A 19,421-nucleotide genomic window follows, 5' to 3' on the forward strand; every position below is an offset into this window, starting at 1 on the left:
AAAGTTGGAAGCACAGAATCGTCTAGAATGTCATTGTATGCTGTAGCGTTAAGATTTCCCTTCACTGGATCTAAGGGGCCTAGGCCAAACCATGAAAAACAGCCCAAGAGCATTATTCCTCCTCCACCAAACTTTACAGTTGGCACTATGCATTCAGGCAAGTTGTGTTCTCCTGGCATCCGCCAAACCCAGATTCGTCCGTCGGACTGCCAGAGGGGGAAGAGTGATTCATCACTCCAGAGAACACGTTTCCGCTGCTCCAGTGTCCAATGGTGGTGAGCTTCATATTGCGCATGGTGATCTTAGGCTTGTGTGCTGCTGCTCGGCCATGAAAACCCATTTCATTAAGCTCCAGACTAACAGTTTTTGTGAAGACGCTGCTTCCAGAGGCAGTTTGGAACTCTGTAGTGAGTGTTGCAACCGAGGACAGACAATTTTTACACCCTACGCGTTTCAGCACTCGGAATTCCCGTTCTGTGAGCTTGTTGCTCCAAGAAGTCTCCACTTCACAACAGCACTTACAGTTGACCGGGGCAGCTCTACCAGGGCAGAAATTTGATGAACTGACTTGTTGGAAAGGTACCATCCAATGACGGTGCCATGTTGAAAGTCACTGAGCTCTTCAGTACAGGCCATTCTACAGCCAATGTTTGTCTATGGAGATTGCATGGCCACATGCTCGATTTTATACACCTATCAGCAATGGGAGTGGCTGAAATAGCCGAATCCACTAGTTTGAAGGGTTGTCCACATACAGTGCATTCGGAAAGTATTCAGACCCCTTCACTTTCTCCACATTTTGTTACGTTACAGCCTTATTCTAAAATCCTCATCAATCTGCACACAATACCCCATAATGACAAAAGAGAAAACAGGTTTTTAGAAATGTTTGCAAATGTATTAAAAATTAAAAATACTTAAGTATTCAGACCCTTTGCTGTGAGACTCGACATTGAGCTGAGGTGCATCCTGTTTCCATTGATCATCCTTGAGATGTTTCTACAACTTTGTTGGAGTCCACCTGTGGTAAATTCAATTGATTGGACATGATTTGGAAAGGCTAACACCTGTCTATATAAGGTCCCACAGTTGACAGTGCATGTCAGAGCAAAAACCAAGACATGAGGTTGAAGGAATTGTCCGTAGGGTATGTTTTTCAGCATCAGGGGCTGGGAGACAAGTTAGGATCGAGGGAAAGATGAACTGAGCAAAGTACAGAGAGATCATTGAGGAAAACCAGCTCCAGAGCGCTCAGGACCTAAGACTGGGGGTGAAAGTTCAGCATCCAACAGGACAATGACCCTAAGCACACAGCCAAGACAACGCAGGATTGGCATATGGGACAAGTCTCCGAATGTCCTTGAGTGGCCCAACCAGAGCCCGGACTTGAACCCGATTGAACATCTCCGGAGAGAACTGAAAATAGCTGTGTAGCGACACTCCCTATTCAACCTGACAGATCTTGAGAGGATCTACAGAGACGAATGGGAGAAACTCCCCAAATACAGGTGTGCCAAGTTTGTAGCGTCATACCCAAGAAGACTCGAGTCTGTATTTGCTGCCAAAGGTGCAGGGTCTCAATACTTATGTAAATGTGATATTTCAGTTATATACATTTCTAAAAACCTGTATTTGCTTTGTCATTATGTGGTATTGTGTGTTGATCATCCATTATGGGATATTGTGTGTAGATTGAAAAGTAAGGTGGTTGGTAGTGGTGGATGGATGGGCGTATAACACGGCTGAGAGAATGTCAAGAGTGTGCAAAGCTACTTTGAAGAATCAAAACACTTTTTTGGTTACTACATGAGTCCATATATGTAATTTCATAGTTTTGATGTCTTCACTATTATTCTACAGTTGAGAAAATAGTAAAAAATAAAGAAAAACCTGTCATGTTTGCTCCCGCTCTTCCCTTCCCCTGGCGCTTGAGGGCGCCAGATTACCCTGCATCACACGCTCCTGCCATCCATCACCCACACCTGCCTTCTCTCGTCACTCGCATCAGCGTTAATGGACTCACCTGGACTCACTTATTACATGTTAATTTCCTCCCCTATATTTGTCTGTTCCCTTGCTCTGTTCCCTGCTGCTGCATTGATTGTTTCTTGTCTAAGTTTTTGTTTGCTGACGCTGTGCTTGTCTCGTTATATGTCCGTCATTTATTAAATGTTACTCCCCGTACCTGCTTCGTCTCTCCAGCGTCATTTTGCGTGACAAAACCGTGGAATGAGCAGGTGTGTCCAAACTTTTGACTGGTACTGTACGTACAGCACAATACGGAATGCTCTGAGACCAGGTTGGTTCCTTGGCCAATTATGTTCAGACTATCCTATAAAACTGTCACGACTTCCGCCAAAGTCGCCTCCTCTCCTTGTTCGGGCGTCATTCGGCGGTCGACGTCACCGGCTTTCTAGCCATCGCCGCTCCATTTTTCATGTATCCATTTGTTTTGTCTTGTTCCCTGCACACCTGGTTTTCATTCCCCAATCAATCTACATGTATTTATTCCTCTGTTCCCCATCATGTCTTTGTGTAGGATTGTTTGTGTTACGTATTTGTTGTTGACACGCCAGACTGGTTTGTTTTTTCCGTGGTATTTCATGAAGATGTTTATTGTTAAACATAATTCTTGTGACTGTTTTGCGCGTTTTGCACTTTTGCCTCAATAAAGTGTTCGCCAGTTCACAAATCTCTGCTCTCCTGCACCTGACTTCGCTACCAGTACGCACACACCTGACAGAATCCTACACCTACCATGGAGTCAGCAGGAGCAGGTTCCCTGGTCAGAGGAGTCGAGGAACGCGTCCAGGAACACGCGGCAATGCTACATCATCTCGGTGCCATGATGGATCGCGTTGTCCAGACCATGGACCACTGGGAGGGACAGGAAGTCTCAGCGCCTCGACCAGCGCAACCGGGGTTACCTCTACCCGTCCCATCCGGAGCCAGTCCCAGTGGGATACGTCTCTCCCTTCCCAGGGAGTATGATGGGACGGCAGCACAGTGCCAGGGGTTCCTTTTACAACTGCACCTATACCTGGCCACCGTTCACCCAGCTGCCTCAGGAAGGGAGAGAGTATCCGCCCTCGTCTCATGGCTCTCGGGGAGAGGTCGTATACAACTCACAGTTAACCCTGATAGGAAGGCCTACCCTCTGTCCTCCCTTCACCGTACACAACTCACAGTTTACCCTGATAGGAAGGCCTACCATCTGTTCTTCCTTCACTGTACACAATTTACAGTTAACCCTGATAGAAATCGCCTACCATCTGTCCTCCCTTCACCGTACACAGATGGTGCATGTGACAACTATAGTACAATCGCCACATTAGCCAGGGACACGTTCAGTAGACGGAACGTTTTGGAACGTTCAGATATAAATATGCTTTGTAAAACAAACATGTCTTTCTGACATGTAGAATAAGGAATCACGTGGTCACTTTTCATTGTATTGCTGTCTGCCATGTTCCAAAACCTTGTGTCCTGCTGAACGCGGCCTTGTTGTGTGTGCAGCATGTATGCTCTAACCTGCTAGTGAAGGACCCCGAGCCAGCACGTAGCCTCCAATGACTGTAAACAAAATGGACAAAGTAGACAGCCCATGGTCCTAAACCCTCAGCCCTTGAATGATGTTTTACATTGTCACATCCGAGTGTACCTTAAATGTCCCTTGCCCAAGCGAGGGAGATTGATGATTGGAGAGGCAACATCCTTTGTGGAAATTAAAAACAACCAACCTAAAGCTATGAATGTACCTAGCAAGCTAACATAGCTAGCTAGCACTCCAGTCAGCTAGCTAGCTACAATTACCCATAGTTGGCTAGCTAGTTTAATATTTTGGTCATTTATTCCAATACATTTCAGAATTCTTAAAAATATGTTTATGAAGCTAGCTCCGTTTTAAAGGGTCCTCACCACGAGACTAAGCCAATTTGCCAACGCTAAACTCAATGTCATCTATATATTTTTCTTAGCGAACTAGCTTCATAATTTTGTCTGACATCCCCAAAATGCAGCTGTGTTGATTAAATATGACACTTTGCGGACACCGGAGTTTGACACGTGACTACAGTTTGCATTGATTTGTGTGTCATATCAACCCCACAAGTGATCAAAGTTCTTCACTCGCTCCCTCAAGCTAAATCAAGAGCCAAGGGGGCAACGTTAGTGAATTGGACCTCCACTTAAGATGGCAATCAAACTGCATCTGGTTTCTACGGGGATTCCCCCGAGGGAAAGTAGTTTGCGCTAAGGGCTGAAGGTTAAAAATATCATGCGCAGTTTGAGCTACTCCAGGAAGTGACGTTGCAGGCTGGCTCAGTGCTGCCCCCTCTCATTTAACTAAATTTGAAGGCTGCCGTTCGCTAATGAATTATCCTTATAACTTCTTCTGTATGTGATTTTTACATCATTGCTTCAAGGACATACATACATTTTATTTACACGAAGATTGACCACGAATATTGCCATTTTTCCATTCAATATAATGGGGGGGGGGGTCCTGATTTCCTGACTTCCGTTGCTTCAATGAAAAGGGGCAGTCGTTCTTCCCTCGTAGTCTTTCTCATCTAGCAGATAAACCAGCGGGCATGGGGGGGGTCCTCCTTCTTAAAGGGCAATCAGCAGTTGCTACATCCATTTCCAGACTTCTAAATTAATGATATGTACCCATTGATTCTTGAAGAATATAACTTATAAATGCATCATGAGCTTAGTTCAACTGTCGTACCCCATCAGAATGCAAAATACAAGCTTGTTTCACTCCAATGTTTGTAAACAACGTAAATGTAAACAAACACTCTATAGCCTCAAAACATGGTTAACACTATAATTTGTATATCTTGGATGTTCAGTTCTTGAATCCATAGCTCTGTCTATGAATTTGAGCCTGTTTACATTTCTCCAGCCACAGGCATGGTGCCAGGATTGTTTCTCTCCCGGTGATAATCAATCAATCAATCAATCACATTTATTTATAAAGCCCTTCTTACATCAGCTGATGTCACAAAGTAATGTACAGAAACCCAGCCTAAAACCCCAAACAGCAAGCAATGCAGGTGTAGAAGCACAGTGGCTAGGAAAAACTCCCTAGAAAGGCCGGAACCTAGGAAGATACCTAGAGAGGAACCAGGCTATGAGGGGTGGCCAGTCCTCTTCTGGCTGTGCCGGGTGGAGAATAGAACATGGCCAAGATGTTCAAATGTTCATAAATGACCAGCAGGGTCAAATAATAATAATCACAGTGGTTGTAGAGGGTGCAACAGGTCAACACCTCAGGAACAATTGTCAGTTGGCTTTTCATAGCCGATCATTAAGAGTATCTCTACCGCTCCTGCTGTTTCTAGAGAGTTGAAAACAGCAGGTCTGGGACAGGTAGCACGTCCGGTGAACAGCTCAGAGTTCCATAGCCGCAGGCAGAACAGCTGAAACTGGAGCAGCAGCACGACCAGGTGAACTCGAGGGGGGCTTGACCAATACGTGGGGATGCTTTTTTTTGATTTCATGATCATTTACAAGTGCGTTTATTCCATATGCATAATCAGACAACTGTGCATTGGTAATAATGTTTCGGATGGGGTATGAATGTGCTTGGTTGACAGCCATGTCTTTTTCTATGACTCCTCTCTGTGAAAGTCCTTGGTATTCAGAGTAACGCAATGACTCCACAACTGCTCTCATATACTCTCTGTTCTCTCTGACTATTTTCGAATGTCCATCACTTAGAGCATTGCATATTGTTGAGCCAGACTCTTTCTGAATAGTCCACTCATTCCACGCTGCCATTGCATATTTATGCTCCACATAAGCATTGTGTGTCTTGAACAAACTTGTTGCCTTCTTCCAGTTCTGGTAGCCATTGTGGGTAAATGCCGCCTTCTCTCCACCATGGTTTCCTGGACGTTGAAAGTGGCAGCATGCAAAGCAGAAAGCACGGTCCTTTGAAATAGAATATTCCAGGCATTTGTAATCCTCATACCATCTACGATTGAAGTAGCAATCCTGCTGTCTGACTTTTGTGGCTGGATAACGCCGAAGAAGAGGGCGCCTTGGTTCTTCAACAGGTGACTGGCTTAAATCAGAGGGAGAGGTGGCTGTGCTAACAGTGCAGCTAACGGTGGCTGTGGAGCAGCTAGCAGCGGCGAACTGCTCTGGTCCTCCCTCACGTTGTAGCTCACGTTTCTCTCTCTGACTCATCTTTCTTATCTCCCTCTTCTTCTTTGGCCCCCTCGGAGACAGGATCTGGGTCTGGATTTTCATTTTCTACCCGCACTCTTCTCTTGATCAGAAAACGATCCATCGCAACAGGGCGAGATGGGTGACTAGCTAGCTAGAAGTTATCTCACATAACGTAGCCTAACGTGCTCGTGCACACACACTAGACACCCCCCCAAACACACACACACACACACACTAGACACCCCCCCAAACACACACACACACACACACACACTAGACACCCCCCCAAACACACACACACACACACACACACACTAGACACCCCCCCCAAACACACACACACACACTAGACACCCCCCCAAACACACACACACGTCATAGGGTACATGCGTGGCATGAGCACGCAGCCAGGGATCGGATTGGGAACCGAATGGCTGGTTATTAAGTTTGACATATTTCTCTATTTAAAAAAATAAAAATACTAAAATACTTGAGGGGGCTTAACTGGGGCTACGCAGACTAGTGACGTGGCTATAGCCCCCCGTAGCACCGTACCTGTCCAGCCCCATCCCTCATCTTTTTACCGGGGCCGGGACAATCCTTTGTTAGGGGCCGGGACAATAACAGGGGCCGGGACAATCCTTTGTTATTGTTTAAACTGCTGATTGCTGCTTTAAAGTAAAAACGTTTTCCTATTTCATCTGTCTCAAGGAGAGGAGCGCTCCTGATCAGCTCGGCTGGGTCTCCTCACACACACGCACGCACGCACGCACGCACGCACGCACGCACGCACGCACGCACGCACGCACACACACACACACACACACACACACACACACACACACACACACACACACACACACACACACACACACACACACACACACACACACACAAACAAACACATTCTCTCTCTCTCTCCTCACACACTCCCACTGCTCTATTCATTGCTCATTTGGATCTTGGAGAGCAATCCCTCTCCACCGCCTTTTCATGTTCTGACTAGAGGGAAGGAATCCTGAGAGGAAGTAGGCAAGCAGTGGAGCCTTCTCATGCGTAGCCTGGTCCCAGATCTGTGTGCTGTCTTCAGTTAGCAAGACAACACAAACAGATCTGGGACCAGGCTACCTCAGGCTTTGTTTATCATAACCATCTATCGATCCTGTTTTAGAGACTAGTTTGTAGTATATAAATGTGATATTTCCCACAATTCTCTTTTTTTACTGAGAGGATGATTTGGTGGGTGTACTGGTTAACTTTTAATATCCCCCAAAAGATTAAATAAAGTAGGCCGATATGTGGGAGGACAGCTTCTGTCTGCTATGAGGAGGTTAAATACAGAATAACTGTGTTATCTAGGTAATCCTGTTTTAAACATCAGTGTTTCCAGGATTAATTTCCCCCTCTCATTGTTAAGGCCTCAGCAGGCCTCAGTTCGACTGGCGCCTAGCCAAACGGACCGAACGAGTGTGCTCGCATACTCCCTTAAAAGACCTTCGCTTGAAAAACAAAACAAAAAAAGTGGCAATAGTACTGTTTGTCTATTTTGAGAAGCAGTAGCCCAAAAAACGGTCATTCATTTGGAAGTTTTTGCAGAGTCGTGCATGTTTGGTGCAGTATTGAATGAAAATGATTTGTCTCTCATTGAATGACAACAAACACTTAATTCTCGAATCCCTACTGTTGACCAATCACCGACGAAGGAATGTAGACTTCAGCTTCAAACTTCGGCTTGTCTCGAGAATTTTCTTTGTGTGCAGGAACAGTCGAAAAAGTAGACTAAAACGTAGACTACGGGCAATCTATTTCATGGTTGTGAATTTCCTTTAGATAATAAAATAAAATACCTTAAGGTGCTAGTTTCCTGTACATAGATTAAGCCTAGTCTTGGACTAAAAAGCACTGTAAGGAGGGTCTCAATTGACCATGGAGTTTGTCTGGGAAACCTGCCTAAAAATGCACAAGAGCCAGATCAGATCAAGAATGTGAGTTGTTGAAGCCAGCCAGCCAGCCAGCCAGCCAGCCAGCCAGCCAGCCAGCCAGCCAGCCAGCCAGCCTGGACAGCACAGCAGAAGCAGTTAGCTTTTATGTTAGTTGGTGGTTCTACACAGAAACAGTGGAGGGGGGTGGGGGGGAATTCTTTCCTCAGTGCCATTGTGCTCTTCTCCATTCTGTCTCCATTCACAAATAAATGTTTAACTCACTGGCTAAAAGGAGCAGTGGGGGGGAGGAGCCTGAAGCCACAGGGTGTGGTCAATGAACCCGTCCCTGAAGTTGTTAGAGAAGGAGGAAGTTAACAATCGAGGAGAGGAATCAGAAGAATCCACCAATAAGCCTCCTTAGATGAAAGCATCTCTACCCTGCTGCTAGGGCAATGAGCAGCTAGTGCTATGTAAATAGGGGAGACAGCCGTTTGAAACTGCTCTGCTGTGTTACTGAGCTGGTAGTAACTAGTAGTGGCACCCTTCTCGGCCACTAGTGCAATGTGTCGCTATAGTGCTATGACCATGGGGGAGAAGGACAGCAGTGCTGTGTTGGTGGAATCCTTATCGGCTGAACAGAAAAACAGAGTCCTAAACATGTTGTGTTTGCTTGTATGTGTGAGCGTGTCGTACATATTTGAAGTGTCAGTGTCTTTGGACACAGCGTTAGTGTTTGACTGCAAGACTGTCTTGGTTTGGTTTTGCTCTGTGGACTCTAGAAGGATCTGAAAGACAACCGTAGTTGTGACTTATATGAATGTTTTGGGGACCCTTCCTGCACTCCTATTGGTCCCCCCCCCTAACCATGCCACTGCCTAAATATCTCGGGCAATTCTTTGACGTGACTGCATAGTTGCCTGGCAACAGGGAGAGAGACAGACAGAAGCAGCAGTGGATGTGGTTAAAGAGCCTGTAGGACGGAATGAGGTAGTATCTATAAGACTATAACCACCACCCACTATAACCACCACCCACTATAACCACCTCCCACTATAACCACCTCCTATTATAACCACCTCCCACTATAACCACCTCCTATTATAACCACCTTCTATTATAACCACATCTTTTTATAACCACCACCCACTATAACCACCTCCCACTATAACCACCTCCTATTATAACCACCTCCTACTATAACCATCTCCTATTATAACCACCTCCTACTATAACCACCTCCTATTATAACCACCTCTTATTATAACCACCTCCTATTATAACCACCTCCTACTATAACCACCTCCCATTTTAACCACCTCCCATTATAACCACCTCCTACTATAACCACCTCCTATTATAACCACCTCTTATTATAACCACCTCTTATTATAACCACCTCTTATTATAACCACCTCCTATTATAACCACCTCCTACTATAACCACCTCCCATTATAACCACCTCCTACTATAACCACCTCCTATTATAACCACCTCCTACTATAACCACCTCCTACTATAACCACCTCCCATTATAACCATCTCCCACTATAACCACCTCCTACTATAACCACCTCCTACTATAACCACCTCCCATTATAACCATCTCCCATTTTAACCACCTCCCACTATAACCACCTCCCATTTTAACCACCTCCCACTATAACCACCTCCCATTTTAACCACCTCCCATTTTAACCACCTCCCACTATAACCACCTCCCATTATAACCACCTCCTATTATAACCACCTCCCATTATAACCACCTCCCATTTTAACCACCTCCTACTATAACCACCTCCCACTATAACCACCTCCCACTATAACCACCTCCCACTATAACCACCTCCTATTATAACCAACTCCTATTATAACCACCTCCTATTATAACCACCTCCCATTTTAACCACCTCCCATTATAACCACCTCCTACTATAACCACCTCTTATTACAACCACCTCCTACTATAACCACCTCCTACTATAACCACCTCCTACTATAACCACCTCCTATTATAACCACCTCCTATTATAACCATCTCCTATTAAAACCACTCCCATTTTAACCACCTCCTATTATAACCAACTCCTATTATAACCACCTCCTACTATAACCACCTCCTACTATAACCACCTCCTACTATAACCACCTCCTACTATAACCACCTCTTATTATAACCATCTCTTATTATAACCACCTCCTATTATAACCACCTCCTACTATAACCATCTCCCATTTTAACCACCTCCCATTATAACCACTTCCTACTATAACCACCTCCTACTATAACCACCTCCTACTATAACCACCTCCCACTATAACCACTTCCTACTATAACCACCTCTTATTATAACCACCTCCTACTATAACCACCTCCCACTATAACCATCTCCCATTTTAACCACCTCCCATTATAACCACTTCCTACTATAACCACCACCCACTATAACCACCTCCCACTATAACCATCTCCCATTTTAACCACCTCCCATTATAACCACCTCCTACTATAACCACCTCTTATTACAACCACCTCCTACTATAACCACCTCCTACTATAACCACCTCCTACTATAACCACCTCCTACTATAACCACCTCCTATTATAACCACCTCTTATTATAACCACCTCCTATTATAACCACCTCCTACTATAACCACCTCCCATTTTAACCACCTCCCATTATAACCACCTCCTACTATAACCACCTCCTATTATAACCACCTCTTATTATAACCACCTCTTATTATAACCACCTCTTATTATAACCACCTCCTATTTTAACCACCTCCTACTATAACCACCTCCCATTATAACCACCTCCTACTATAACCACCTCCTATTATAACCACCTCCTACTATAACCACCTCCTACTATAACCACCTCCCATTATAACCATCTCCCACTATAACCACCTCCTACTATAACCACCTCCTACTATAACCACCTCCCATTATAACCAACTCCCATTTTAACCACCTCCCACTATAACCACCTCCCATTTTAACCACCTCCCACTATAACCACCTCCCATTTTAACCACCTCCCATTTTAACCACCTCCCACTATAACCACCTCCCATTATAACCACCTCCTATTATAACCACCTCCCATTATAACCACCTCCCATTTTAACCACCTCCTACTATAACCACCTCCCACTATAACCACCTCCCACTATAACCACCTCCCACTATAACCACCTCCTATTATAACCAACTCCTATTATAACCACCTCCTATTATAACCACCTCCCATTTTAACCACCTCCCATTATAACCACCTCCTACTATAACCACCTCTTATTACAACCACCTCCTACTATAACCACCTCCTACTATAACCACCTCCTACTATAACCACCTCCTATTATAACCACCTCCTATTATAACCATCTCCTATTAAAACCACTCCCATTTTAACCACCTCCTATTATAACCAACTCCTATTATAACCACCTCCTACTATAACCACCTCCTACTATAACCACCTCCTACTATAACCACCTCCTACTATAACCACCTCTTATTATAACCATCTCTTATTATAACCACCTCCTATTATAACCACCTCCTACTATAACCATCTCCCATTTTAACCATCTCCCATTATAACCACTTCCTACTATAACCACCTCCTACTATAACCACCTCCTACTATAACCACCTCCCACTATAACCACTTCCTACTATAACCACCTCTTATTATAACCACCTCCTACTATAACCACCTCCCATTATAACCATCTCCCACTATAACCACCTCCTACTATAACCACCTCCTACTATAACCACCTCCCATTATAACCACCTCCCATTTTAACCACCTCCCACTATAACCACCTCCCATTTTAACCACCTCCCACTATAACCACCTCCCATTTTAACCACCTCCCATTTTAACCACCTCCCACTATAACCACCTCCCATTATAACCATCTCCTATTATAACCACCTCCCATTATAACCACCTCCCATTTTAACCACCTCCTACTATAACCACCTCCCACTATAACCACCTCCCACTATAACCACCTCCCACTATAACCACCTCCTATTATAACCAACTCCTATTATAACCACCTCCTATTATAACCACCTCCCATTTTAACCACCTCCCATTATAACCACCTCCTACTATAACCACCTCTTATTACAACCACCTCCTACTATAACCACCTCCTACTATAACCACCTCCTACTATAACCACCTCCTATTATAACCACCTCCTATTATAACCATCTCCTATTAAAACCACTCCCATTTTAACCACCTCCTATTATAACCACCTCCTATTATAACCACCTCCTACTATAACCACCTCCTACTATAACCACCTCCTACTATAACCACCTCCTACTATAACCACCTCTTATTATAACCATCTCTTATTATAACCACCTCCTATTATAACCACCTCCTACTATAACCATCTCCCATTTTAACCACCTCCCATTATAACCACTTCCTACTATAACCACCTCCTACTATAACCACCTCCTACTATAACCACCTCCCACTATAACCACTTCCTACTATAACCACCTCTTATTATAACCACCTCCTACTATAACCACCTCCCATTTTAACCACCTCCCATTTTAACCACCTCCCATTTTAACCATCTCCTATTATAACCACCTCCTATTATAACCATCTCTAGCTGTAATCAATCATGGCTTCCCCTGTTCCCTCAACCTTAACCTCACCCTCAACCAGAACAGCCATCTTAACCTCTCACCCATATCCAACCAGGATTTCCTTTTTCAACATTCTAATTCACCCAAAACCAGATGGATGTTTCTGGGTGTCTTTGTTGTAATTGTCTTGATTGTTTAAAAAAAAATGTGTGGTTGTTTCTATTTTTTTTTATTAAGGCTGCTGTACAGTATGACAAATGTATCCCCCCTTGTTCATTAAATCTCTTTTATCTTTCTGTGACACTCATAACCAGCCGTGTGTTGTGGGTTGTGTGTTGTGTATGATAATCAAACCCCTCAAGAGGAAGTTTGCAGTGTCCTTATAAAATCTCAACTTTATTAACTGTAAAGTTTATAAGGACACTGCAACCTTCCTCATGAGGGGTTTGACCAGTGAAGTCTGAAGAAAAGCAATGAACAATGGAACTGCCTTTGTTTAGTGCAGGTGTTAATGTGTTTTTAGGTGCTTGGGAGGACCAATCAAAACTAGTTAAATCCTCAAATGTCTGAAGTACCACTACTTACATCTTGCAATACACACATGTGGTCTGCTTGGTATTATAAAATCCAATTCTGAATCTGTATAAAACAGTAATTTTATTACTTTTCCTTGTGTAGCCTATGCAAAGCCATTCAATAGAAATGTGACTCTGCAAGAGCAGGGCGAGAGCCTCCTTTCTAGGTAAAACATAGTATACTACAATAGATTTACATAATTCTTACAGAGCGAAAACATCCTCAAGCTGACCAAGAAGTGCCATGGCTCGGACTCTGGGCTTGCTTGAGTCATTTTTCACTAAAGCAATTCTGTTTAAGTGCTTTAGTCAAACAGCAGTATTGGCCACTTGGGATAAAACCTTCAAGCTTTTGCTCACCAGTCAATTTATCTATACTGCCACCCAAACATTCCTTCCCACTGCCGATTCCTCCTTCCTGAGCAACCTGGTCTCAGAGCATTTCGTATAAAAATGGTCAGATGAGGCAGATGCTAAACTACGGGAACTGTTTAACTAGCACAGACTGAAATATGTTCTGGGATTCTTCCAATGGCATTGAGGAGTACATCACATCCGTCACTGGCTTCATCAATAAGTGCATTGATGACGTCGTCCCCACAGTAACTGTATGTACATACCCCAACCGGAAGCCATGGATTACATGCAACATCCGCACTGAGCTTAATGTTAGAGCTGCCGCTTTCAAGGAGCGGGACTCTAACCCGGAAGCTTATAAGAAATCCCGCTATGCCCTTCGACGAACCATCAAACAGGCAAAGCATCAATACAGGACTAAGATCGAATTGTACTACACCGGCTCCGACGCTCGTCGGATGTGTCAGGGCTTGCAAACTATGACAGACCACAAAGGGAAGCACATCCGAGTGACATGAGCCTACCAGACGAGCTAAATAACTTATATGCTCGCTTCGAGGCAAGTAACACTGAAACATGCATGAGAGCATCAGCTGTTCTGGACGACTGTGTGATCATGCTCTCCGCAGCCGATCTGAGAAAGACCTTTAAAACCTTTTGTCAATAGGGGGAGCTGTTAGCATTTTTTTTTTTTTTTACATTTCCAAATTAAACTGCCTCGTACTCAATTCTTGCTCGTACAATATGCATATTATTATTACTATTGGATAGAAAACAATCTCTAGTTTCTAAAACCGTTTGAATTATGTCTGTGGGTGAACCAGAACTCTTTCTACAGCGAAAATCATGACAGGACATGCGAAGCTCTGAAAAATAGTCTCTGATCTCGGATCAGTTTTAAGCTCTGTGTATGCCCTATGGATCGAAATGAACTGCACCCGCCTTCCCCTGGATGTCAGTAACCAATGAGAAGTGGAATGGCGTCTCTACGTGTTTCTCAGAGTTTATAAAACGCAATGGAGTGAGATGTCCCTTCTTTTGGACGCTCGCCAGGACGCAAGGGAGGACCTCAGAATGGCATGCTCAAAAGCTCTCGTTATTGATCAAAGATATATCCGTCTGTGATTTAATTCGATATAGGTGTTAGAAACATCATAACGAAGTTATTTGAAACCGATTTTATATCAGTTTATGCGAGTATATTGCTATTTTTCGGAATTTCCTTAGTATTGCGTTTGAGGATTTGGACATGTGTGTGCCGTGTAGCTATCGTTAGCTGCTAGTTCCGAAGTTGAAGAGGTCGTTTTACAACAAAGCAACGATTCTTTTGGACAAAGGACACATTGCCCAAGATACTGATGGAAGCTCGTCCAAAAGTAAGAGTTATTTATGATTTTATTCCGTATTTATGTGGAAAAATGTAAACGCAGTTGTCGGCCATTTTTTGCGGCACTAGTCTGGCTGTAACTCACAATGTATGTCTAGTAACGTTAATTTTAAAAATCTAAATCAGCGGTTGCATTAATAACCAATGCATCTTTCATTAGCTGTCCAACCTGTATTTTTTTAGTCAATCTAATCGATAAATAATCGTAAACATAGGTGCCTTTCCAAGATGGCGCCGGCCAGAATGCATGCCATGTTTTGACAGATTACATTGCATAACCACGATTTGTGATGCTAAATATGCACATTTTCGAACAAACTCTATATGCATTGTGTAATATGATGTTACAGGACTGTCATCTGAAGAATTCTGAGAAGGTTAGTGAAAAAATTAATATATTTTGGTGGCGATAACGTTATCGCCCCTTTTGCATTGATTCAATGCTGGGGTGATGTTAGCTCATGTGGTATGCTAATATAACGATATATTGTGTTTTCGCTGTAAAACACTTAGAAAATCTGAAATATTGTCTGGATTCACAAGATCTGTGTCTTTCGATTGCTGTATGCTGTGTATTTTTCAGAAATGTTTTAGGATGAGTATTTTGGTAATTGACGTCGGTCTCTGTAATTATTCCGGCTGCTTCCAACGCTATTTCAGATTGCAGCTGCAATGTAGAACTGTGATTTATACCTGAAATATGCACATTTTTCTAAAAAAACATATGCTATACCATAAATATGTTATCAGACTGTCATCTTATGATGTTGTTTTTTGGTTAGTGGCTATATATATCTTTATTTAGTCGAATTAGTGATAGCTACTGATGCAGGAAAAAAATGGTGGAGAAAAAAAAGTTGTGTCTTTTGCTATCGTGGTTAGCTAATAGATTTACATATTGTGTCTTCCCTGTAAAACACTTAGAAAATCTGAAATATTGTCTGGATTCACAAGATCTGTGTCTTTCGATTGCTGTATGCTGTGTATTTTTCAGAAATGTTTTAAGATGAGTATTTTGGTAATTGACGTCGGTCTCTGTAATTATTCCGGCTGCTTCCAACGCTATTTCAGATTGCAGCTGCAATGTAGAACTGTGATTTATACCTGAAATATGCACATTTTTCTAAAAAAACATATGCTATACCATAAATATGTTATCAGACTGTCATCTTATGAAGTTGTTTCTTGGTTAGTGGCTATATATATCTTTATTTAGTCGAATTAGTGATAGCTACTGATGGAGTAAAAAACTGGTGGAGTAAAAAAAGTGGTGTCTTTTGCTAACGTGGTTAGCTAATAGATTTACATATTGTGTCTTCCCTGTAAAACATTTTAAAAATCAGAAATGATGGCTGGATTCACAAGATCTGTATCTTTCATCTGGTGTCTTGGACTTGTGATTTAATGATATTTAGATGCTAGTATTTACTTGTGACGCTATGCTAGGCTATGCTAGTCAGCTTTTTTACTGTGGGGGGTGCTCCCGGATCCGGGATGAGTACCAAGTAAAAGTTAAACAGGTCAACATTCACAAGGCCGCAGGGCCAGACGGACGTGTACTCTGAGCATGATCTGACAAACTGGCAAGTGTCTTCACTGACATTTTCAACATCTCCATGTCTGAGTCTGTAATACCAACATGTTTCAAGCAGACCACCATAGTCCCTGTGCCCATGAACACTAAAGTAACCTGCCTAAATGACTACCGACCCTTAGCACTCACGTCTGTAGCCATGAAGTGCTTTGAAAGGCTGGTCATGACTCACATCAACACCATTATCCCATAAACCCTAGACCCACTCCAATTTGCATACCGCCCCAACAGATCAACAGATGATGCAATCTCTATTGCACTCCACACTGCCCTTTCACACCTGGACAAAAGGAACACCTACGTGAGAATGCTATTCATTGACTACAGCTCAGTGTTCAACACCATGGTGTCCTCAAAGCTCATCACTAAGCTAAGAACCCTGGGACTAAACATCTTCCTCTGCAACTGGATCCTGGACTTCCTGACGGCCCACCCCCAGGTGGTAAGGGTAGGTAACAACACATCTGCCACGCTGATCCTCAACATGGGGGCCCCTCAGGGGTGCATGCTCAGTTCCCTCCTGTACTCCCTGTTTACACATAACTGCATGGCCAGGCACGACTCCAACACCATCATTAAGTTTGCCGATGACACAACAGTGGTAGGCCTGATCACCGACAAAGACGAGACAACCTATAGGGAGGAGGTCAGAGACCTGGCCGTTTGGTGCCAGGACAACAACCTCTCCCTCAACGTAGTGGAGCAGGTTGAGAGCTTCAAGTTCCTTGGTGTCCACATCACCAACAAACTAACATGGTCCAAACGCACAGAGACAGTCGTGAATAAGGCACGACAAAACCTATTCCCCCCCAGGAGACTGAAAAGATTTGGCATGGCTCCTCAGATCCTCAAAAGGTTCCACAACTGCACCTTAGAGAGCATCCTGACGGATTGCATCACCGCCTGGTATGGCAACTGCTCGGCCTCCGACCGCAAGGCACTACAGAGGGTAATGCATACGGCCCAGTACATCATCGGGGCCAAGCTTCCTGCCATCCAGGACGTCTATACCAGGCGGTGTCAGAGGAAGGCCCTAAAAAGTATCAAAGACTCCAGCCACCATAGTCATAGACTGTTCTCTCTGCTACCGCACGTCAAGCGGTACCGGAGAGCCAAGTCTAGGTCCAAGAGGCTTCTAAACAGCTTCTACCCCCAAGCCATAAAACTCCTGAACATCTAATCAAATGGCTACCCAGACTATTTGCATCCCCCCTCCCTCTTCTACACTGCTGCTACTCTCTGTTATTATCTATGCATAGTCACTTCAATAACTCTACCTACATGTACATATTACCTTATTTACCTCGACTAACCGGTGCCCTCGCACATTGACTCTGTACCGGTACCCCCTCTATTTAGCCTCGCTATTGTTATTTTACTGCTGCTCTTTAATTATTTGTTACTTTTATTACTTACTTTTTAAAATGTATTTTCATAAAACTGCATTGTTGGTTAAGGGCTAAGGGCTTGTTAAGGGCTTGCTAGTCAGCATTTCACTGTAAGGTTGTACCTGTTGTATTCGGCGCATGTGACGAATAAAATTATATTTGATTATTCTGTACATAAATCCCAGACACCCCATTTAGTATGATATGTAGCATTTCATATGGTATGTATTCATTTGTCGATGTCCTTCACCCATTCGTATGATATGTTACAAATTTGTAAACGTACAATACGTTACGTATTTGCAAAACGTTAGCTATCTGGCTAATGTTAGCCTGGCTAGGGGTTAGGGTCAGGGGTTAGGGTTAAGGTTAGGGTTAAGTTTAGGTGTTAGGTTAAAGGGTTACGGTTAGTGTTAGCTAACAGGCTACGTAGTCGCAAAGTAGCTAAGATGCTAAAGTTGTCCGTGATGAGATTCAAACTCGCAACCTTTGGGTTGCTAGATGTTTGCGTTATATGCCCATGCATCCACCCCGACCAACCACCCTACGTTTCGTTTTTGCCTTAATTAACCATCTGTCTTACAGCATGTAACCATACCATACGTAACATCATTCTAATTAGATTGTCCCAGAATTATGTTTACTATGTTATGTCTAGTCTATGAGACCAGGCTGTCCTGAAGTGTGTGTGTGTGTGTGTGTGTGTGTGTGTGTGTGTGTGTGTGTGTGTGTGTGTGTGTGTGTGTGTGTGTGTGTGTGTGTGTGTGTGTGTGTGTGTGTGTGTGTGTGTGTGTGTGTGTGTGTGTGTGTTGCATGTGACTCCTGGGTGTGGTAAAGCATCTTCTCCATTAACTCTTTAGTGACTTCCATTGTTGTGGAGGTAAAGATTGATCTCTATGGTCATGAAGTGGGCAAGCTGTTGTGTGTGCATGTGTGAGAGAGAGAGGGGGAGAGAGAGAGAGGGGGAGAGAGAGAGAGAAACAAAATAACTAGGAGTTGTCTGGTGTTTGTGTTCTCCAATAAAACCATATGCCTTCCAAATACAACAAGCAAGCAGAGTGGGGGAAAGGTGGAGCTGGGATGGGGAGAGAACTAGACAAATGAGCATTTCTATGCTCTTCTCTCGCTCTCTCTCTCTCACACACACACACACACACACACACACACACACACACACACACACACACACACACACACACACACACACACACACACACACACACACACACACACACACACACACACACACACACACACACACACACACACACACACACACACACACACACAACCTACTCTGGCCTCTGCTAAAAGGCTGCTGAGTAAGAATGTAAGTGCCAACCGTGGGAGTGTGAGCGACAGTTATTGACCCGGCAGG

The sequence above is a fragment of the Salvelinus alpinus genome, chromosome 1, assembly GCF_045679555.1.
Source record: "Salvelinus alpinus chromosome 1, SLU_Salpinus.1, whole genome shotgun sequence".
NCBI classification, from domain to species: Eukaryota; Metazoa; Chordata; class Actinopteri; order Salmoniformes; family Salmonidae; genus Salvelinus; species Salvelinus alpinus.